We start from the raw sequence: 23231 nt of genomic DNA, 5'->3' as shown, positions 1-23231 counted from the left end.
TGGGCCCTCATTTCCAGAAATATCAAGTGTAATGAGGGAAGTAAACATATAAAGATAATTTCATCTAATGTGTTAAGGATAATAAGCAAAGTACAAATACATTTTCCTGGATACAGGCATTCTGAGCCAAGGTTCATAAACAATTAATAGAATAAATTCAAATTCTTTTCTTTAAAACAGCATGGTAGTAGTGATTAAATACTATACATGCATAAGACAGAATAGCTTGTCACATAAGCATCCGATACATGGTTATTATTTACTGATGTCAAAAAATTACTCGCACCCTTCTAAATTATTTGCACCCTTCCAAAACTTTCTGTTAGGCGATCACAAGGGTCCTCATTGCTCAGTTAAACAGAGCTGACACAATTATAAACTCTAAATATGCAAGTATATAGTTACAGAATCATGAATTTTATTTTATACTGTAACTGACTCACACCCATTTTGAAGACAGAAATACTGAGGTTTAGGTGGTTTAAGTGGCTTGCCCAAAGCACTGAGCTGTTTAGAGAACCCATGTCTGCTAATCCTGGACAGGGCCTCGCACTTCAGAGTATGCCTGTCTCCCTACTCACCTCACCTCCTACCTGTAATTTCCATCTGCATTAGAAATGACCCTCTTCTCAGAAACATTTCTGATTCATGCTCCTTTGACGGTGAAGCTGGGCTATTCTAGCATTGATGAAGTGTGAATGAGAAGCTGTTATTAATACAAACAGAGGCACCCTCTGGGTATTATGCAGTTATCAGATCAAGCATCAAAATAGGAAACTACAAAAACAACTAATGAAAACAAAATGAATATTGTTAGCTAAATTAATGCTGTCATCTTCCCCAAATGTGCCTTCAAATGAAATGGTCCAACAGCAAAAATAGAACAAGCCGGGAACACTTAGTTCTACAGTGTAGAGGATTTGAAACACAGACTTATTCTCCAATGTGTTAAATCGCTTAAGTATCAGTGGCAAGTGGGTATTAGCATGTGAGGACCCCAAAAAAATCCAGTATGCCCCTTCCCATGATTTCCCATAGAACTACAGCATAAAACAATAGCCACATCAATAAAATGAATCTGGATTTTGGAGCCTGACCCAGAGATACCTTCTCTGCCTCCTGCTCACCTACCTGCTTTAGGAATTTTAGGGGCACTGCCACTGTCCCCTTCCAATGCCATAATATTTGGCTGCCTCTGCAGCTGTGCTTCAGAGGGAGAGGAGTACCAAATCAAGAAAGAATATTGCTGTGCATATGTATTTGTTGAAACGAAGCAATGCTCCTAAGAGTAGTAAAATTAGTATCTGTGCCTGTTAAATTCATTTTCTCTCCTTTTCAATTCAGTGCCATCCTGTTAGTGGTTTATCCCTTTGTGGCCCATGGATATGTGGTGAAACACTCTAGAGTTTCTGTGTGCTGGAAGAGATTGATGATTGCAGAGCATAGATTTATAAGAGAGAGTCTTTGTTTGAGTAACTGATTGAAAGGCATTGTGATATTAATTGCTTTAACTCCTTCAAATCCCAAACATTGTTTACCATTTTACTTGATTTGCACTAAGAATTTGGAGGTAAGAAAGCTATTTGTGTTTGGCATCCCAATGGTCACAGTCCAGTAGGAGATACGGACAGGTATTACTGACTAATATGGGAGATGCTGTAACATCGGTGGGGAAAGAGAAAAGGGTTCCATAATGAAGGTATAGGCAGATGTGTGGGACGGTGGGGTGGGATTCCTCAGAGAAAGCAGGACAGCGATTGGCACCTGAACTAACCCTTGAAGAATAAGTACGAATTCCCTGCACAAAAGCAAAAGTATTAGAAACAGGGAATGTGGCACGCAAGGGCTGTTTCGGACCCTGTGATAAAAATGGCTGCTTCGAGGGCTTTTGGAAAAATTCAAGATTTGTCACTTTGTTTCCTGGTGTTCATGTATTCTACCTGGAAGAAAATAAATTAGTGGCATTGTGAAAAATAAGAAAAACCAAACAAGACATATGTTCCTGCCGTCTTTGGGGCCTAAATATATATCATCATAAACTTTTTACACCAAGGGCACACTTGAACTATGCTTGCTTGAGACATTATAAAATTGTCGGAATATTGCAGAATCTCACTGACCATCGCCAATCAGTCAGGCCAGGCGGCTAAAATTTTTAAAGACATTTTTATATTCTGATAAAGGATTGCTGCTTGTGCCATTTCATAATCATACACCTTTCCAAATAGGATTCCAGTACTGTTAATTCTTAGACGACGTGGTGCCGGCTCATGTTGGATACGAAATTTCATGCTGAAATTCTCTGATGTGCTTCTCAATTTGACATTTGAAATGCCTCAGGAGAATTTCCTAGTCAGTGAGCTTGCATAATTTTGAGTTACAGAAATTAAAGGAACTGCTATCCACATAAATGATGTTTTTTAATATGTAGAAAAAGAGTCCTCTACTGGCTCAGTAGATTGCAGTGAATATAAATTCTGGGAAATTTCTTTGATAAGATATGGATACCTGGGCTTAGAAAGTTTTACCAGGAAACTACCTGAAAACTCAAAGACACAGAGTGTAAATTCTGCACAAATAAGGGCCATATTGAGAAAGTTCCCCATTTAGAAACCCTTAAAATGAAGTCTAGAGATGGGCCTTTCAACTACTCACATCACTTGGCGTTAGATGTCCTCATTACTAACAGGGAAGCCTGGGAACCGCTTGGCTTACAGCACAGGGATATGTGAGCTTTGGTGAATGCATCCATTTATCATAAACTTATCAAGATACCTTTCATTACTTTTTTTTTTAAAGGCTCTTTGCCAAAATTATTGAAAGAACCAAGTGTTCTATAGCAATTTGGGACTTATCAAACATTTTCTTTTTTTTCTTTCTTTCTTTCTTCTTCTTCTTTTTTTTCTTAATTATGCAGTAAGTACTGCATTAGCATTCAACAATGCAAAAGACAAAAGAGCCACAGTCTTTGTTCTGGGAGGGGGCACTGAGTGCACAGTTCGCTGTGGCCAGAAGCTGTGTTGTTTTCTTCACAACCAAGCTTACTCTTGTCATCATACGTGAGCCATGCAAAAGTATTTTGGGGGAAAAAAAACATCCCCACAGAATCTAAACGCTTTATCTGTGGTTCCATTCTATTCTTCTCTCCTCTCCTTTCTCACAACCTGGTTATCTGAACTGAAGCAATGGTGAGGGTAGTAAAACATAGATCAGAGAACTGTGGAGGCAAGAGATGGGGATAGACCATACAGAACCTTGTAGGCCATGTTGGAATTTGGGCCATTACTTTTAATGACATGCAAAACCACTAGAGATTGTGAGGCAGAGAAGAGCATGGTAGGATTTAACGTTTAAAAGGATTAGTCTGGCAGCATCTGGGTGGCTCAGTGTCTGACTCTTGATTTCAGCTCAGGCCATGATCTTGTGGTCATGAGATTGAGCCCTGCATGGGATTCTCTCTCTGTCTCTGCCCCCTTCCACTCATACTTTCTCTCTCTCTCTCAGAATAAATAAACATTTAAAAAAAGGACCACTCTGGGGCGCCTGGGTGGCTCAGTCGGTTAAGCGTCCGACTTCGGCTCAGGTCATGATCTCACAGTCCGTGAGTTCGAGCCCCGCGTCGGGCTCTGGGCTGATGGCTCGGAGCCTGGAGAATGCTTCCAATTCTGTGTCTCCCTCTCTCTCTGCCCCTCCCCCGTTCATGCTCTGTCTCTCTCTGTCTCAAAAATAAATAAACATTAAAAAAAAATTAAAAAATAAATAAATAAAGGACCATTCTGTCTAGTGTATGGTGAGAATAAACCACAAACCATAATAAGCATTCAAGAAAGGACCCCCAAAGGACCCCGAAAATCCTGACAAGAGGTAATAGAAGCTTGAACTAGATTGGCAGGAGTAGATGTGGTGAAAAGTTTTCAGATTCTGGAAATATTTTGAAAGTAGGGCGAATAGGATTTACTGACAGGTTGAATGTGGGATGAAAGAAAGAATTCAAAGGTGGAACAACTGATTTGGGCAGAGAACTTGGAAGGATAGAGTTGCTATAAACTAAGAAGTAGAAGATGTCAGGCAAAGGAGTTTGATGTGAAGGTCAACCATTTACTTTGGTCATGTTAATTTTCCAATGCCTGACGTAGGACTAGGTAGAGACGCAAAGCAGGCAATTGCATGTAGGTCTGTGTTTCAAAGGCAATGGCTGGGCGGGACATAAGTCTGCAAGTCAACAGCACAGAGTAGGTCTTTAAAGTCAAGGGACTAAAAGAGATCACTAAGGAATTAAGTACTGGGGCATTCTAGTGTTTACATTTTGAGGTCCCAGTAGACAAAATTCATACACACAACTGAAGTCCACCTGTTCGTTACTATGTCAATTGGCATGAAGTCAGAGACACCAAAGGAGGTAGAAAAGCAGTATGATGACTGAAGTGTCAAGTGAGATAATTTTTGGTTACATGACTAGATGATCTAACCTAGAGAATCCATTTAACATCTGATATCCATTTAACAAATGATGACCTTGCAAAAAGTGTGTTGCTTTAAAAAATGCTTCAAAACAAGCATAGTGAGTCATAAATAGAACATTCTTAAGTTCAATCAATGTTTATTGTTTGAATAAGAAGAGTCGTTAGCCTGATTTGTGTCCATTATTGCAAATTAGAGATTATTGTACAAAGAAAAATGAGGAAAGTATGTACTTAACTATGTCTCTGGTTTTGCCTTATAACTTGCATAATCAAAAAATTTTATTGAGGGCTTTTCCCTAATACTAAACCCATATGTATATACTTTGTGAGTATGGATTAATCCTGGAATCTTTTCACTTCACTCATCATGTTTTTTACCCCATATCCAAGAATCAGTTATGCTAACTCTACCGGAAGTTTTCATCTTCAAATCCCTTGACCACCTTTTTGAAGAGACAAATCCCGTTAATTCCATAAGGTCCTAAGTTGACCTGTATCTCATACTGATTGAGAAAAAACAGAAATAGCTAGGAATGAGAAAGCCAGTTGAATCTCGACCACTAAGAACTTATGTCTTCTGCTCATAAAGAGTGTATTTTGACAGGTCAGTTATGTTATTACTCCAGAAGGCGGTTGACACATTGTCTTGGTAACATGAAAGTTTTCCAGGAGTAATTGACCTGAGAGTTTTGGTGTAAATTATTTTTAGTGGCCTAAAACTAATTCTAAAACAACCAAAAACCAAAAAAACAGAACAAACGTGGCAGCGTATCCTCTGCCAGGAGACTTGAAATAAATCTTAGAAGGCAGCTGCTGACTCAGCACGGCCTTCGAGATTCTGACTGTCTTTTCTGAGAGTAGTTGGGATCTCTTGGGTCTTATCATGCATCTTTCAGGCCTGCATAAACCGAAGTTCTGGAGTCATTTATGAAAATCAGTCACCAAATACTGTGCCCTTTCAATATTTATTCATCGAACTCGATTGAGGAAAAAATTCATGGGCAGGAATCTTAGGCACGATATCACCACTGCATCTTTTCAGCAGAAGAAGATCTATTTGAGAATGTGGTGCAGACACAACCACTGCCCTGAAACTGAGTGGTTCAAGGTTACTTACCAGGCTTCATTCCATGTTCAGTGATAGCAAGCAGTCCTTCTAGCTGACTTTCTTTTAGAATCGTGCCTACAAAGTGCCATAACAGTCTCTATCAGGACCTATCTTAGCTTTGGTAAAGGAAACGAGACCTGATTCCGGGCATCTATTCTCCACTCATTCTAACTAGAAAGGCTAGGGCTCAAGGTAGAAATACATGTGTTTAATACTTAACATTTAATTTTTTTTTTAATGTTTATATATTTTTGAGACAGAAAGAGACAGAGCATGGGGTGGGGGGGAGGGTCAGAGAGAGGGTGACACAGAATCTGAAACAGGCTCCAGGCTCTGAGCTGTCAGCACAGAGCCTGACGCGGGGCTCGAACCCACGGACTGTGAGATCATGACCTGAGCCAAAGTCAGAGGCCCAGCTGACTGAGCCACCCAGGCACCCCATAACACTTAACATTTAACACTTGTGTTGATTTAGGGGGACTGTAAGTCTGCAAAGTTTATAGATATAGTAATGATATACACCCCCTTCAGATAAAACCCAGCCCAGATTTTCTCAAAGTTTGTTCTTTTCTTGTTTTACTGCTTCTCAACCCAAAACCTGTGATAAGAGATTGGGATACCTAATTGGGATATCTAATTAATTTCTACCTGATTTATCAGCTATATGAGACATTTTAGATATTAAATGTATGACTATTATTTTGGCAGCATTATCATTTTTCACAATTCCTCAGTAATCACAGACATTCATGGATGGAAATAGGTGAAGAATTCACTTAATTTCCTGTTGTTTCAAGGAAGGCTGGGTTTAATATTATCTGGGGAAACATCCAGGGGAATTCTCATAACCTCAATGAGTGACTCAATTTCCCTGAAAAATAAAGACCCCTGATATTAGGAAAAATCTTCCTGATTGCTCCTTTTGGAGAAACTCCCATTACCTCCATCTAGGTCCCATTCCACTTCTAAGTAGGTGGCTGAGATAGTATAATGAAGATGAAGGTCAAATTCTAGTCCACATTTTCAAGAGAGCAATTTCTCCTTGTCACATCATGGGGTTTGTTTATTTTCACTTATAGGAAATTATCCATGTACCAATTATATTTTTTAAAAAATATATGGACATAGGTACATAGCTAGTAAAATATACTGTCTCCAAACCACGTGAAGTCATCTCGTATAATGGAAGAGGGATCTATAAAGTGTTAGTTCGGCCTTCTGTGCATTGATATTTGCAGGATAGCTGTGGACTGTCAAATTCTGTTTTTGTAGCCTCCAAGGATTATATCTCAACCATAAAGATCTTGGCTAGAAAGTGAGGATGTTGGGCCACGTAAATCCAGAAGTCTCTTCAATCAGTAAAATCTTCAGGTTTCTGTTTGGTTCAGTGTTAACTGAAAACAAGTTCAGCAGGCCTGGCAAGCACCTCATACCTGTCTGAATGCAAGCACTTGTCTTCTCTTCAGCCTTCCTCCCATGGGCTAGATGTCCCAGTCAGTGCCTTCCTTTGTGTTTCTTTGCCTTCCTTTGTGTGTCAGTGCCTTTCTTACATACCGCTTTTTTCCGCTTTTTCAGTGACACCTCTCTGGCTGTGCTTGGAAGGGAAAGGTGGTGCAGGAGCTAACAGTGTGGCTAGCACTGTGTCCCTCACCCAGCAGAGATGCCCCCCCCCCCCCCCGCCGCCTCGTGATGTGTGGTAGATGGCAGAGTTAGTGAGTAAAAACAGCTGGGAGATGGAAAAACCCCAAGGGTGGGAAGACTTTAGCTTTTTTTTTCCACTTTAGTTTTCCTTTTTATTATTATTTTTCTTTCCTTCCCATGTTCTTATCTTCATATTCCAAAATGTAGCAGGCTTATTCAGAAGTTACGGAACATAATGTTTTGAGTCTACAAGCAGGCATCTTCCAGTTTAATTTAAAAATCTGAGAAGTGGATTTTATCCATCCAGACTTCATATTAGCACAATGAAATCCTTAGCAAGACCCTTGGAGCAGGTCTGATCAAAGGGTGGGGGTTGTGAATTTAGGGAGTCGGCTTGGACCGTGGAGTCGGCCTCATTTATACTTTCGCACTTAGGCTGGGCTAAGGAGAAGGACAAACGGAAACATGAAGTACTTGTTTCATGTCATAAATAACTTGGCTAGGATGTCGTCTGGTGAGAATGCATTAAATGCTTCCTGTTTTCATATTGATCACACACAAAAGGATAAGCTGTAGAACTCAGAAGTTTTTAGCATAAGAGAGAAAATGGGGGTGTTACCGTTCTAATGAATCCAGGACATGGCAGGACAAGTGTTAACACCTCACGGAGGGCTGTATTTTCTCATGGACCACACACATTGTGTGGGTTTCTCTACGGGCTGCCACCAACAGATCAAAGGTCTCCAACCAGAGAGAGCTTAATTGTTAGATCTAAGCAAGCAAGTGGGGACACTCTCAGACACATGTTCCACGGACAGTGTGAGTTGAGTTGTGCTTACCCCAATTCATTTCTGCCTTTTGTGTCAACCCTTGCACATTAATCTCCTTGGTTACCATAATTTGCTGCCTCTAAGGTTTTTAACAACTGTAAATCACTGTGATTTTTCAATACTTGGTTAATTATAGATTCTCCTGTAAAGGGGAAATGATCACCTTGAAATCCTGCCCAGCTGGCTACTGTTTCTGTATCAAATGTATGTAAATCAAATTTATGATTTCTCTTGATCCACAACATATCCTCTTCCACTGCTGTACCAAAAAGGAATTTAAAAAGGAGAGAATTATTTTCCACTTAATTTTTTAGACAACTTATTTTTTTTTTAAAACCTTGTTTTAGGGGCGCCTGGGTGGCTCAGTCGGTTGAGCGGCCGACTTCGGCTCAGGTCATGATCTCGCAGTCCGTGAGTTCGAGCCCCGCGTCGGGCTCTGTGCTGACAGCTCAGAGCCTGGAGCCTGTTTCAGATTCTGTGTCTCCCTCTCTCTGACTCTCCCCCGTTCATGCTCTGTCTCTCTCTGTCTCAAAAATAAACGTTAAAAAAAATAAAAAAAAATAAAACCTTGTTTTAGAAAAAATAACCTGCTGTAATTCAGCCACTGTTCTAGGCACTGGGGATAGAGCAGTGAACAAAAGTAAGCACCTCTTACTTACAGACCTTACAAGTCCGTTGGGGACTTAATGCCATGACCTTATTGTTTCAAGTATTGCAATTATGCTAGTCTTAATTTGTAAACACAATAACTTCTGAGAATATTAATGGGCCCTGATTATTCAGAATACAATTGCCTGCCATGCAGAATGTCATTATTTATAATATCATGGAGTATGTGTGTGAGTATATGTGTCTGAGCGCTTCAAAAGAATTGGACGGGGTGGCATAAATTGTCAACTACATTCACGATACTGTGAATTTCCGTAAGGACTTTGTACTGTCATTAAAGGCTAATAAATTCTAGCAGTGAACTCATCTCAGAAGCACAAATGATGCACTGTGTATGTGCATTTGATGAGAGCCTTTAAGAATTATATGCATAATGGAATTAGGTAGGAAAAACAATAATCTGTAAATAATGAGTGATGTGGATGTCAGCTAGCAAGGATGCCCACATAGAAATCTTGTCTGTTTAGCTTTGGATTTTATTGTAGAAAATCGAGAATGCACATAACTTCATAACTCCCCGTAATTACTGGAGAAGTCACATGTATATTTTACCATCCCGGGGGAAAGACATTTATCAGATGGTAAAGTTATTGTCAGACACCATGTGAATTTCTTCAAATTTTAGAGAAAAGGAAATAGCCACCAGCTTAATAAACAAAATGTCTTGACTTTTTATTTTTTGAGTCTCAACTGAATTCGGAGACCATAAACATCCACTGAAGTTAATAATTCAGCAAATCTGCCCATGTAGATTTGTGTTAAAAAGCATCTTCCTTGAATTTAAACACTGACTGAAATCACATTTATTCATGAATTTTAGCACTAAGTACTGATTCATGCATAAACTTGGCTTGTGCGCTATAAAAATGTGCAAAGCACATTAGTGGTAATAAGGGCACTCCTGGCTTTTCTGTGCATTTGGAACAGCTATTTTCAGGTGAAACATTTAAACATCAGATCTTTCAGTGAAATGGCCATTTTGAGAATGCTTTCCTTTCTTATGTCCTTAGCTGAGGATGTGAACCCTGTTTTAACTGAGCACAAGCAGGAGTATGCAATCCAATGTGCTATAACCATTTACATGTGGAATGAATCAAATATTTGCCTGAAAATGAGTTCTATTAGCATTATTATTAAATCAAGTGAGCTGTAGACAGAATATGCAATTGGCGACTACTACTCTTCTAAAATCTGTGCTTTTGGAGAAATGATTATCAGGGTGAGTGCTAAAATAGCTCTCTACCTGTGATCCTAGTTGCAAAGACAGTTGGTTGATCAGATTCAGTGATATTACAGGGGAAAGATGTGGCGGCGGTGCTAATCATCCTGGCAGTGCCCTTTGAAGATGTGGACGGGAATGGCAGCAACAGTCAAATGAATGGCTGGCGAAATTAAACTTGATGACCACATTACTTATTATACTGGAGCTCATACATTACACTCAATGAAAGGAACCGTGCCATACAAATAGGAAAGTCACTGTTTCTTCTGGTTCCTAATTATATCGCTTTTTTCCATCTGTTCCTATTCCAACACCTTAACTCATTCTAGCAGAGAAAGAAACAGGTTTCTTTAGGACTGAGGAAATGAAATTGCATTTTTTACCACTATTTATTGAAAGGTTACCAAGACCCTGGAAACATGAGATGTTCTGAAGATTAGTGCAATATAAGGAGAAAGTTATGGTTCCTGCTCCACGCTGTCAATATGGGATTTTTGGCTTTGATACGCCAAACATGGTGTTACGCACTGAAAGGGTTGCAGCACACAGGAAACTGACGCCTTACTGAAGGGTAGAAACAGAAGCTCAAATGACAATTGTCTGTGGAAGGAAACACATTTTTTCTAAATTCAAAGCGAACAGACATGAACAGACAAGGCACTTACAAGTTGTAATCAATGGGGTCACGCAGTGGGGAGTGATTGCTGGGGAAGGAAGGGCAACTTCAGTGTGAGGGTCAATGAGAAGTGAGGCTTGGGAAGGCCTGGTTTTAAGGAAAATGAGAAATCAGTACAGAATCAGTGGTTGAAGCTACGACAAGATGTCTGCTCCAAAGGCTCGCCTGTGGAAGATCATGGAGTTCTCTCTACTTCTCAGTGCAGTCTTCTGTAGGGCAAGGGTTCACGTTCTTAATCTCTCCTGCACCTTTGTGCCACAATCATACATACTTCTTTTAATACATTTTTATGATTTTTTTCAACTTCAATTCCGCATTTCTCTTGTTGGGACATTTTAGCTATTAAAACTGGCCTTTTTAGCTTTCTCAACTTCCCCTTTACCCTCAAGCACTTACCAGTTGTGCATATTATTGCAAAATAATCTTGCATTTTCTTTTTTTTTTTTTTATTTAAAAAATTTAATGTTTAGTTTTTTTTATTTTTGAGACAGAGAGAGACAGAGCATGAGTTGTGAGGAGGGGGGAGGTGCGCAGAGAGACACACACACACACACACACACACACACACAGAGAATCGGAAGCAGGCTCCAGGCTCTGAGCTGTGAGCACAGAGCCTGATGCAGGTCTCAAATCCAGGAACAGTGAGATCATGACCTGAGCCGAAGTCAGACGTTTAACCAACTGAGCCACCCAGGCACCCCTTACCTTGCATTTTCTGATGGAATGCCTCTTCTAGCCCTTCTGACAACCTCATCTTTCAAGGTTCAGCTCAAATGGCCTCTCCTCTGTACCAGTCTTCTCTGATTGACTCAGATAGAAAATGGTCCCCTTCCCTCTAGCCTACCACGGCTCTTTGTAAACACTTCTATCACAGACTCTAAGCTCTTTGAGAATAAGGACCTTCTCACCAGCTCCTGGTTCACTGCATAACATGTAGTAGGTTCTTAATAAATATTAAATATTTACTGACTAAACTTCCAGCATTCACTAAATAAAAGAATGAGTGACTATAAGAAGGATTGATCATATGACAACTCTAGGCCTGCACTGAGTAACCTAACTAGCTGAACTCCCTTACGAGTGGGGATAACCATGAGAAATTGATATCACATTCATCAAGTATGAAATTGCTTAGAAAGTTGAGGAGTCAAAGCAGCAAATCAATACTTGAAAAGAGGCAGAGAACTAAAACCTCTTGATGTTTAAATGCATGCAAACCTGACTCAGAAGAAAATTTATAAAATTAAAGAATGGGAGGGGTGCCTGGGTGGCTCAGTCAGTTAAGAGTCTGACTTTGGCTCAGGTCACGATTTTGTGGTTTGTGAGTTCGAGCCCCACATCGGGCTCTGTTCTGACAGCTCAGAGCCTGGAGCCTGTTTTGGATTCTGTGTCTCCCTCTTTCTCTTCCCCTCCCCCTCCTCTCTCTCTCAAAAAAAAAAATTAAAAAGAATTAAGTTTTTTTTTATTTAAAAAAAAGAATGGAAGTGTCCTTAGAAAACATGTAGCCAAACTTCCAGAGAGAACGTAAATGAACTTTTCCATAGCCTCCCACATGGTTGTTGGCAAAGGACCAAAATCCAAGCCTCCAAATTCCCAATCTTGTGCCATTTTCTCTGCCCTAACTGTTGTGACAATTCTTATTTCCAATGCTTATGCGTCTGCCATAGAATGCAGATAACGGGTTTCTCTTCTGTTTTGCTCTCATGAGTAATTTTCAGCAACTTTCTGTTGCCCTGCTGGGTTTATCCTTGCAAAGGACATCTGGTCATGCAGCAGAGAATCACCCAGTACCTTTCCAATACCCCTTCAGTCAATCAGTCAACAAGTTATTTACTGAGCTGTTGCTGATGTGCCCAACACAGGGCTAATATGATAGAGTTGGCTGCTTTTAAGCTCAATGCATCAATTAAATAGCACTTTGCATGATTTTGACTTGGCATACCTCGAAGGACAATATTTTTCAAGGCCACTGTGAACTCGGTAATGGGAAGCTTACCCGGTAATTAATTTTACATGGAATCATGCTTTTTGGCCCGATCCCCAGTGTAGGCTTTAAGGCTATCTACACAAAACATCCAGGACCAAATTCTGCCCTCAGATGTTGAATGACCATGTCCATCTGGTCTTTACATTTTACGACTAAAACTGAATACCCAGAAGGCAATAGAATGTGAAAGGCATTCTCTTCAATATGAAGTTTTGAATCTTTCATTGCATTGAGGATTGAGGAGTGGAGTGAGAGAGAAAATGGCCACCAAGGGTTTGTGACAACTTTTCTGATGTTTGGCATCGAAACACCCTACCTTTTGTGACTCAGTCTTCACTTGAAATATAAAGATATGGATTAAACCTCTTGACAAGGGCCTTCCCTACAATTCAGTCCGTGAAGTCATACTGCAGAGACAGTGGGCCTGCAAAGTTGCTACCACAGGGGGGCTGGTTAGCTGGGGAGGAAGGGGGATATAGGGGCTTATATAACCGTATTACAAACCTGAACATATTTATATTTTTAAAATGTTGCATTTACCTAAGATTCGAGTTTACCTGGGCATTCTATATTTTTATTTGCTAAATCTGGTATTTCTAAATCGGTGCCTTCTGTCTGTTGGTTGCTTCCCGGTCAAGGAGTTTTGGGTGTTGTTGCGTGACTGAGGATTCCTTCTTGCATAGCTCTGTAAATTAGTCTCAACTCATCTGACAGTAGAAGTTTAGCAAGTTCAGGCTCTTGGATAATGCATGGGTGGGAAGTAAGCTTTATGGGTAGTTGTGCATACTGGTTAAGAAAATGAGTTTGGAGTCAGGTGACATAAGTCTGAACCCAGACTCTGCCACCACTAGTTATGTGACTGTGGGCAAGTTACTTAACCCTTCCTGTACCTTAGCTTTTTAATTTGTGAAAGGGGAATAATAGTATCTAACTTAAAGTTGTAAAGATTAAAAGATCTCGTTTACATAAAGTGTTCAGCACAGCAACAACAAAAAAAACATGTAAATACTAGCTTATTGTTTATAAGACCCACATAAATTTCTGGGTATATTTTTTTTTTATTTTAAAAATCAACCTTAGACTGCTTATATGTAACATTAACCTCAAGTCACCTATTTTGAATTAATTCTGTACATAAAAGGGATACTTAACTTAATTACATGTTCCTGAGCATTTATCTGTTTAATTAAGCAACTTACACATATTTTAATTGCATGACCCAATACAGAGACCCACTGGAGCCTCTATGTCATTCTAGTTTGGTTAACTTCTACTGTAATATTACACCAGTGGAATGTTCCATGACAAAGATCCAGGGAAAGGTAGGAATTTTAAAAATTATTTTAAACATAAATAAAGCAATCATAAGAGGTAAGTGACTCCATCAAGTCCAGGTAAAGTTTACATTCAGCAACCCTGTCCGAAAAGAAGCACTTATCTCCTGGTTGAAGACCTTGCCAAGAAAATGTGTGATGACTGTGATAGTGGGATCAGGAAAAAGAAAATGTGAGACAATAAGTTCCCAAGTTTTCCATAAGGACAGTGGACTAAAAATTTGCTGAGTAAGGAAACTCTAGACATTTTAGATAATGTCCCAAGTCTAATTCAATATGATCATGTCACTAAATTGAAAGTATAAATATAATTTAGAATCCTATCTTAGGTCTATGAAGGGAGCCTCATTCCACTTAATTGTGCAGTTTTTAATAAGTCAGACATAGTGACTTTTTTCAGCTTCAATTGAAACATGCGTGAAAATGAAAATATAATTTCATTTACATATAAATGAAATTATATCCAGTTATACGGAGATTTCCAATTGAAATGGGGGAAAATAAGACATTTCAAAGCCTTTGGAAAGGACAATTGTGAAGAGGGTCTACTTGGAATGTACAGGCTGTTTGATACCTGCATGGGTGAAGTAGATTTTTTGGCCTTGGCCCCTTGTGAGTTTTTGGGTAAGAGCTTCAGTTCTTACACAGATGTTTCCAGTAATGGTGTTTGCTAAGGACCCCATAGCATTGTAGGGGTGGCAAGTCTTGAGACCCCGAGGGAAAACTTTAGTGATGATTCTTCTGAGATGGGGTGAGGCTTCCCTGTACTGCCATAAGAGCTTCCAGGGAGATACACAGAGAAACTGGGGTAGTCCTTCAACACTTGAACAGACTCCTTCCAATGCCAAGTTCCATGCTAGTCACCAAAGAGGCACAGTTACTGGAATTGAGAAACTAACCACTTAAAATGTGGTAAAGTGGGATCAATACATATGAAAACACAAATGTCACATAGAAGGGCCCATTGAGTGTTTGCTTGTTTTCATGGGTGCCAAGAGAGAAAAGAATGAGTACTTAATGAATTCCATGTTTTGTTTTGTTTTGTTTTTTGTGTGAGTTGTGCTATTTGGAATGGACTGTAAAAAGTTTTAAGCAAGCTGTTATTGCTTATACCTGGATAAATGTAGCAACCTAGTTATTCAGTCTTATCAAGGTTTATAGAAAATAAAGATGGTTCCCTATCTGCTGATACTCTCTGGAAAATTCAGATGAGTTCATCATTTAATTTATTTTTCCAAGGCTCATGAAAACTGTATATATATTTGCTTGTGATCTGTTACTTAAGGTTGTACTTTCATAAGCATGTATTTGAAGATGACCGAACCAAGAGGCAAACGTTGCAGGCCAGACAGCTAGAGACAAGAGCAATGTGGGACATGTAGAAGATTCAGAAGAAGCTAAAAGTTGCATACCTGTTCTTAGAGAAAAGCTCCAGGAGATGGCCATCCAAACCCATTGCGTCACTTATAGTTTATTATAAATAAGAACGTTAGGGGGACGCCTGAGTGGCTTGGTCGGTTAAGCGTCCGACTTCGGCTCAGGTCATGATCTCACGGTCCGTGAGTTCGAGCCCGGCGTCGGGCTCTGTGCTGACAGCTCAGAGCCTGGAGCCTGTTTCAGATTCTGTGTCTCCCTCTCTCTCTGCCCCTCCCCTGTTCATGCTCTGTCTCTGTCTCAAAAATAAATAAACATTAAAAAAAAAAAAAAAGAACGTTAGGGAACTCCTACTTTCTTCTATTTACCAGAACAATGCTATATTAGATGAAACTAGTCAACAAATCTTTTAATAATCATAAAGTATCTGAAATTTTCATTTACAATAAAATATATCAAAATTTTGTACTATTTTACCCAACAAAAAGAAAAGGTTAAGTGCATTTTTATTTACCTTGACTTATAAATTCACATTGCTAATAAAATTTGGATTTAAAACAATCTTTTCTTTTAAGTTCTAAACAATGTTCCTTCTTTCCTACAACCCTCTTCATTTATAAGGTCGAATTTGAAACAGAAGACCTGAATTGACAGGTCTTTTTACTGTGGTCCTGCAAGGTGGGCATTATTAGGGTCAGATATTTTAAGTGAGTAAAAAATAATTAGTAGGAAGAATTGTTTAGCAAATGGAAATAGAGGTGAGTGGAACTAAATAAAATAGATTTAGTCTAAAAGGAAATTATGGCAATTCCAATCAAAGTCTCCATGGGAATTTTTTATTTGCATTTTTGGTATTTATAATAAAGGTATTCTGGATCAAGAAAAAGAAGAGAGTGAAAAAAATGAGAGAATTGGCACTGTAATATATGAAAGCATATTATAAAGATTTAACAATAAATACTATGACACTGGCCTAAGAATAGATAGAACAATTGAATGGAATGGAAATCTTAGAAACAGACTATGATATTTATAAAATGTTAATATATAATAAATATGAGCTTCTAAACAACAAGAAAATAGATCATTAGTTCATGATACTGGAATAATTAACATTTGGGAAATAATAAAGTTCTAAAATTTCATGTCACATATCAAAATAAAATCCAAATGAGAAAGTTATATGAAAAGAGTGAAAATGCAAGCAAATCAGAACAATGGCTGGATACTTTGGTGAGGAAGTTCTCTCAAAGAATAAACTCCTTCCTTGCCCCTCAAAATGAAGAAAAACAAAAATGATATCCTCCCAAACTTCCATAAAACAATACTTACCAAACACAGACTTAACAAATGACAAACTAATAAATGTTAGGGCCACATGACAAAGGATTAGTAGCCTTAATACATAAAGAGATTTTGTAAATGTACATGAAATGAACATAATTTTCTGCAAAAGCAGAAATTAACACACCATCTCCCCCTTAACCTCCAACATTCTTTTCCCTTAATCCAGCCCACTGCCTGGCACACTGCACAATGTGGTATGAATAAATGAATTACTGAAAAGATAAATATCCCAATGGAAAAACAACAGGTAATGAATTTGAAGAGACCATTACAAAAGAAGTATAATGATTCATAAATATATGGTAAGAATCTCTAACCTTACTAGTAATTAAAGAAGTGCAAATTAAAGTGCTATAACATTGTCTATTTTTTCAGTAGTCAAAGCTGACACAGTTAATAGTGTTTGAAGAGAATAATGAACCAGATGGTAGAATTGTAAATTGTTATGTACTAGAGATTTAGTTATATATATATCAAAAACTTGAAAATGTCTTTTTTTTTATTAAGAAATGTATCAGCAATATTCAAGAAGATTGAAAATAAAGCTATGTATTACTTTATTATTATTTTATTAAAATTGAACTTGGTCTGTATGTTTGTAGTGTAGGATTATTTAAATTAATCGCAATGAAGGTATAAGGTGAAATAATAAGCAGCCATAAAAATTGTATTTTAGAGATTATTTAGGGATATGAGGAAATCATTAGGATAGATAATATGAAAAGAGCCAGTTAAAAAATTCTAATTCTTGATTGTTATTTTCCTGGGTGTTCATCATATCATAAATGTAACTTTATAAGTCAATTCAGTTCTGTGCATCTGAGATCCAAAGGGTTGGGGAATTCCTATGTGTAATCTTGTCTCAACCCCTTTAAAAAAGTATATTATATATTTCATAAAGATTGTTGAGGAATTGGTAGTGATTACTTCTATGAGGTAGTATTACTGATGATTTTTATCTTTTTTAGTATTTTGATATATTTGAAAAAGCATCTTGTAATAAAGTGGCATCACCTTTACAGAAAGAAAAAAGTATATTTTAAATAGAAGGTTGAGTTTCTCCAGGTTGCCTGAGTGCTGAGTGGGGAAGGTCGCAAAGTTTTCCAGAGAGATGAAGGGAACCTTAGAGACAGAAGTCCATCTCCCCAGCGATGTGGAACATAGGGTGGAGCCAGCCTTCCAGGGTTTTCTGCAGGGAGAAAGCCTGGCGGATGTGAAGCGGGCAGGGAAGACGGCCAGCAGGGTGGGGGTGTTCTGTTTGGCATCAATCCAGGCTCCGTGTTCTCTTGTAAGCACTTGGGGAATAGGGCAGCTGTGAAATAAGGGAGGTTTGGGAGTCATGGGAATACAATTCTTCTCAAGCAGCCTGGCCCAGGCAGAAGAATGAGATGTCGTGGAGAGGACTGAATAGCATACACCCTACCCAAAAATTCGTATGCCCCTGGAACCTCAGAGTAGAAATCGAGTTTTTGCAGATGTAATTAGTTAAGAATCTCGATGATGCAATCACAGGCCATGTCTTTGTAAGAGAAAGGAGAGGGAGATTTTGGCTACAGAGGCCCACAGGAAAGGAGGCCATGTGAAGATACAGCAGAGTCTGGATGAAGTTACCCAGCCACAAGCCCAGGAGCATCCGGAGACACCAGAAGCTGGAACAGGCAATGAAGGACTCTCCTCTAGAGCATTCTGAGAGAGGAACGCTCTGCTGACACCTTGATTTTGGACTTCTCGTCTCTAGAACTATGAGAGAATAAGTTTCAGGTATCTAAAACCACCTGGATAGTGGTCATTTATTTTGGCCGTCTCAGGAAACAAATACACTGTGGTGAGTTGGTGAAGACAGGTAAAATCCAGAAGACGAAGGAGAACTCCTGATCCCTTTCATGGTGAAGTCCCTCGTGACTACAGTTCTGTCCAGGACTCTCGCTCTGCCTCCCTGCCCAGTATTTGTGGCACTTGGTTTATATTACCTTCTATAAGTCCTGAGTCTTACACTGAGTGGTGATCTCCTAAAAAAGGTCAGTACTGGGCGCCTGGGTGGCTCAGTTGGTTGAGCGTCTGACTTTGGCTTGGGTCATGATCTCTTGGTTCGTGGGTTTGAGCCCCACATCGGGCTCTGTGCTGACGGCTTGGAACCTGGAGCCTGCTTTGGATTCTGTGTCTCCCTCTCTCTCTGCCCCTCTCCTGTTCACATTCTGTTTCTCTTTCAAAAAATAAATAAACATTAAGAAAAAAAAAGAAGGTCAGTACTTCATTTTGAATGCTTACTTCCTGCATGAATTTGAAAGATATTCATTTAAACTGGGCATCAGGCACAGAGATTGCCCTGATGGTGTTTTAGCAAAAGGAGCGCTGGTTTTCCTATCAATTTTGGTAAAGTGTTTGTATGTAGCCTTTAAGAGGAGGTAAAGGGGAAATCTCAGGGATTTTTGCCTTTACCCAACAGGCAAATTTTGAGATCCACTGGCCTCTTCTGAAGAATGGTTGGCAAGAAAAAGCCTAACCTTCCACTGAATGTTAGAGTATAAACTTTCATGCAATTTTTATTAATTCCAAGATGAAAATGATTGTGTAGGAATTCCCACTTCTCTGTGATTGCCCAAAGGTAAATTCCCAAGCAAGACCAGATATATACTTTGGCTTGATTAACAATTCAAGCGATAATGAGATTTCAAAAAATTCTGATGTCTATATTTTGTATTCTTCACCTTTAAGAAATCTTAGTATGAACATTGTTTATAATAAAACAGGGAATAATATGAACTTAGAACTTTGCAGTGGTAGTCATTGATGCCAAATGGATCTTGCCACTAGCAGTTTATTTATGGCTGTGCTATAACCTTAAGCAGAACACAGACGAGCAGCTATTGCTATTTAGTTATTAGGCATAAGCACAAAGGGTTAGGAGCTTCTCAGGCATTATTCATTGACAATAATCTGCAGCCTGCTATGAACAGTGCCACATGCTGTGCAAATATAGCAAGACTGCCTTCATAAATAATGCCAGAAACACTAGCTGTGCCAAGGCAGTTAGAATATATCGATAGAAAGTTAATGTGTTAGGCCCCTGGGTTTGCTTAATTGTACAGGCTAACTTAGCCTAGGCAAGTGAAGAGAACTGCCTTAGCTCATTGCAAATTTTGTACTCTATCATTCGGGCCCTTCTCCCCCCCACACCCCATCTTCCGGGCTTAAGATAGATCCTTCTAATAATGGTGCAATTTCCTTGACTCTCACGGAATTTTATCTTCTTACAATATACAGTGGTGGTGTCCTTATTTTGGTGATGGAGTGGAATGCATTTTCTCTACTTGTAATTATCTTCTACCAGCAACAAAAATGAATTTTTAGTCTGTCCAGAGAAGTCAATGTCTGCTTATTTTTAGGCTGTTTAAGTGCATATGTGGCAGTAGCCTAAACTCTTCGCTCAATGTGTGCAAAGTAGCATTACTAACCCCCTCAGGCCACAGCCATGACACGGGAAAATGAGACATAAGATTATGGGGAATCCTCTCCAGCATGTGACCATGTAACACTTTGAAAGATAAAAAGTTTCCATAGAATTACCCAAGACAAGGGTGATTTGTTCAGAATCATTCGAAAGGACGATGTAGCAGGCAGAATAATGGCCTTCCAAAGATGTCCATGTCCTAATCCCTGGAACCTATGGATATATCACATTACAGGGCAAAAAAGTATGTTGCAGATGTGATTGAATTAAGGATTTTAGGTGAGATTATTCTGGACTATCCAAGTAGGCCCAGAGAATCACAAGGGAAGCCAGAGAATCAGTGTCAGAGTGGTAGAGCATGACAAAAATTCAATGGGTCATTGTTGGCATTAAAGATGGGAGGAGGCTATGAGCCAAGGAATGCAGGCAACCTCTACAAACTGGAGAAGGCAAAGCAACAGATTCTCCCCTAAAATCTCCAGAATGAATGCAGCCCAGACAATATCTTGATGATGCTGACAATACCCCATGATACTCATGTTAGAGTTCTTATCTCCAGAACTATAAAATAATAACTGTGTTGTTTTAAATCATCAAGTCTGTGGTAATTTGATACAGCAGTAATAGGAAGCCAATACAGAAAGATAATAAATAATTCATACCTCCACCTTTATAAGAAAGTGATCAAGTTCACTCATTCAGTTACACTGAGAAAATATTTACGGAACACTTACTACATACCAAGCATTGCCTTTGTCATTGTGCTTTGGTATTGGTGGCATATGATCATGCATTTATTCTCAAAATTATTGTTTATTCCCTACCAGGCACTGTTGCAGAGGATACACAGAGGAATAAGATGGATAAGATCCCTGCCTTCACATAGCTTATGCACTTGTATGGAAGGAAGTAGATGAAGAGCAAGTAAATGAATAAAATCAACACAAGTTGCTATAAAGAAAATTAAAACAGGGTAGGTGATAGAGACTAACTTGGGAAAAGCTCCCCTAGGTCAGCTGGGTAGAGAGAGCCTCTCTGAGAAGGAGGAGGTGACATTGGAGCTGAGACCCAACGGACAAGAAGGTGACAGCCTTGTATGTGGAACACAGGATGTTTAAAGAAAGGAGTGGCAAAGAGAAATGGAAAGCCAGGGGAGGCACTTCAGCATTGAGCGTCATGAGCTAATGAATGTTACAGTTTATTATGACCTTGCAATAATTAAAGTGCTTTTGTAGTATTATTCAAATGTTGAACTTAAGGAGAATTTAGAGATCAAATAGCTCAATTTTCTCTTCTTAATGAAAACTGGTGCCTACTTCGAGTAATTACTTGTTGGGGACACAGATTTGTCTCTTGTCTTCAGTTCATATGCTTTTTACCATTCCACCCACCACCTGTACATATTTTTCCTAGTTTTTCGTCAGGATTGACCCTTTTCTTTCTTCCTCCTTTTAAATGAAATCACTCAGGAACTAAGATTGGTTGTACAAATAATAAGGAATTCTCACAACTCGTGGAACTGGACTTGGAAATTGGTCGGAAGACTCCATGAGAAATAGACCCTGTACTGTGCTCTTCTTTGTGACCTTCTATTCATGAATGACTTATTCTAGGTCATTCATATTGTTTTACGAAATAAGTTATTTCTAGTCACAACATGCATAACCTTTGATTTTTTTTTTCTTTTTATTTGCCACAGAGAAAAGGATTAGCACTGAAAATTGGATGCTTGGCAGTTGCTAGGCACCAAGCAGACACTCAAGAAGTGGCCATGAAACACAAAAAGATTTAAAAATCAACAACCATTTACATCTTTAACCACAATTCCAATGAAGTAGATAAAGGTATCTGATTACTAGTATCCTCCAGATATTTAATAAAAGAAATGGAATAATACTTTTGAACTTGCTGTGCTCTAACAGTTGTGTCTACTGAATATAGTTATTAATATTTTTGTCAGGTTCACTAAATGTTCAGGTTTAGTGGCCAGAAGGGTAGACAGTTGTTTGCAAGGCAAAGTAAAATTGATGCCATTTAAATTTCAGTGAAGTTGGCTTGAATGTATCCTTAAAAAGACCCTGGTAATCTGAGTAGAAATAGGGTAAATGATTTATTCATTCCATGATCCCTGGTGTTTTTTTTTCTACTTTCCTGTAGAGTTTCATGCTCAGAACTTCACCCTTCTGACCCTCTGAACTAGTTAACTCCGACCCTGAGATGTCACCAGCTATATCCCTTTTCCTCCAAACCACTCCCTTTTCATTCATGGCTCTCTTAAGAGAAAAGCACAACCTCTCCCCTAAGCTCTGTGGAGCCCTAGTAATCTCTGTCATAAATAATGTCAGTTTTGTGTGCTGAATTTTATATCTACAGTCATCTACCATGACAATGAATGAGATAGACCCAACTCTATCAGGAAGAGCAATGACCTGATAATGTGTTACTTTGCAGAATTAGCAACACAGATCAATGACACAGGCAGCATTATGCAGTGGTTGAAAGCACAGCCTCTAAAGCCGGACTGCTTGGGTTTGAATCTTGCTTTGCCATTTACAGGCTGTAAACCTCAGGCAAGTTACTTCTTTGTTTCTATTTTTTCATCTTTAAGAGGGGAAAAATAATAGTGACTACCTCGTTGTTATTAAGACAATTAAAAGGGATGATGTTTGTAAAGCTTTTAGCAAAATTCCTGGCCTGGTAGATATTATGTAAGCTGTTTGATGAAGTAAAATGCAGAGCTTTCATCAGAATAATCTTTCATGAGATCCTACTATTTGGTCCACTTTCTTCTCCCATTTTCTTAAACTCCACTTAGAAAAAAGAGTCATTTAATTATTTTCAAAAGACAGGCCTTATGAATAAAGAAGTAAATACATCATTTCTATTGATAGCAAGTCGATCTTTGGACAGTTCCCACATGCATGAATTTCAGTTACCATGGTTGACTAACACCCGTCCTCCAGCCACACGGTTCGAATTTAAGTCACTATGACATAGTAACCAAATAGGCACATATGGTGCAAACTTCCTACTAGCTCTTCAGCCCACAACCTTTATGTCCATAACAGATGCCCATTATGATCAGGGACAAATCATGTCACTTTTAAAATATGTTGGTGATGGGTCACT

General features: G+C 38.9%; 1 long non-coding RNA gene across 1 annotated transcript in view; it reads left to right on the top strand.

Moving 5' to 3' along the window:
- The window catches only part of LOC122220472, a 195740-nt gene extending 173068 nt beyond the window's left edge, over window positions 1-22672 (top strand). The window contains exons 9-11 of the long non-coding RNA XR_006202871.1: window positions 20930-21075; window positions 21802-21946; window positions 22554-22672. This is a non-coding gene — a long non-coding RNA (uncharacterized LOC122220472). The remainder of the gene's footprint in view (window positions 1-20929; window positions 21076-21801; window positions 21947-22553) is intronic.
- The last annotated feature ends 559 nt before the right edge of the window (window positions 22673-23231 follow it).

Source organism: Panthera leo, chromosome B2 (genome assembly GCF_018350215.1).
Source record: "Panthera leo isolate Ple1 chromosome B2, P.leo_Ple1_pat1.1, whole genome shotgun sequence".
Classification (NCBI taxonomy): Eukaryota; Metazoa; Chordata; class Mammalia; order Carnivora; family Felidae; genus Panthera; species Panthera leo.
This window is presented reverse-complemented; position numbering and strand designations above follow the sequence as displayed.